We start from the raw sequence: 1,556 nt of genomic DNA, 5'->3' as shown, positions 1-1,556 counted from the left end.
TTTGGTAAGATGGAGGGTTAGAGAAAAAGAAGGAGACCCCTAACGAGATGGATTGGCCAGGTGGCAGCATCGATGGACTCAAGTGTGGCAACAGTAGTGAGGTTGGCCCAGGATTGGACATTGTTTCATTTTGCTGTGCATAAGGCCTCTATGAGTTGGTGCTGTCTCGATGGCACCTAACAACAACAACAATCATGGATAACTAAAATTAAAATGGTATATATTTACAACAATCCCTCAGAACAGCCTTTAATCATTTGAGTCCCATGTTCACCCATTTTCTGTATTATTTTTGTCCGTTACCTTCTTATTTAATGCATTTTAAGCTCCATTACTCCAATGGAAATACAATATTAAATATAATGCATACAAGGAACAACCTCTCATCTGTCAATTTATTATAATATGGTGACTTGAGAGTTGCTGTGATGCTGGAAGCTATACCACTGGTATTTTAAATATCAGCAGGGTAAAGTCATGGTGAACAGGTTTTAGTTGAGCTTCCAGACTAAGACAGAATAGGAAGAAGGAGAAGCAAACTACTAAATGTTTAGTCACTGAAAATCTTATGGATAAAAGTGGAAAATTATCTGCACCAGAATTCTGAATATTGAAATGTGACGATTAGCACCAAATTATTGTCAGAAAAAGAATCCCTCAGGTTGGAAGGCACTCAATATACAATTAAGGAAGAGCTGCCTCCTCAAAGTAATATTGGCCATGATGATGTTTTGGGGACCTTCATTAGATGATGGGGCAAACTCAAAATGAGGAGGAGCAGCTGTAAGTGTCCACTAATAATTAGAACATGGACTTTATGATGTATGAATCTAGGAAAATTAGAAGTTGTCAAGAATTAAATGGAATGCAGAAAAATCGATGTCCTAGGCATTAGTGGTTGGTGCGTAAATTTGAATAATAGTAGTATTAACTGGTTTTCCCTGTAGGTTCATGAATATTATCCTATCACACAGGATATTTCCTATCACAGACAGCATTGTACCTCATGACTGATCTGGATATGTTCTTTTTTTACAATGAATGCAATGCCATTCCTATTCAATTTGTAATTTCCAGAATAATAAACCATGGGTTTGTCAGATTCAAAATGGCCAACACCAGTCCATTTCAGCACACTAATGCCTAAGATATTGAAGTTTAGGCATTCCCTTTTGTTTTTGACAACTTCCAATTTTCCTAGATTCATTCTTCGTACATTCCACGTTCTGATTATTAATTGATGTTTACAGCTATTTTTCTTCATTTTGAGTTGTGTCCCTTCAGCAAATGAAGGTCCCATGGGCTTTACTCCTATAGGCTTTACTCAATTCATGTCATCATGGTCAACTCTACTTTGAGGAGGCAGATCTTCCCAGTCTCATTTTGAGTGCCTTCCAACATGAAGGTCTCGTTTTTTGGTACTATATTTGATAGTGTTTCTCTGCTATTCATAAGGTTCTCAGTGACTAAATATTCTGAAGTAGTTCATTACTCCTTCTTCCTAGTCTGTCTTCATCTAGAAGCTCATCTGAAACTTGTCCACCATGGGTGACCTT

Source organism: Chrysochloris asiatica, unplaced genomic scaffold, assembly GCF_000296735.1.
Source record: "Chrysochloris asiatica unplaced genomic scaffold, ChrAsi1.0 scaffold00073, whole genome shotgun sequence".
Classification (NCBI taxonomy): domain Eukaryota; kingdom Metazoa; phylum Chordata; class Mammalia; order Afrosoricida; family Chrysochloridae; genus Chrysochloris; species Chrysochloris asiatica.
The sequence above is the reverse complement of the archived record's forward strand: the minus strand, read 5'-3'. Positions refer to the sequence as shown.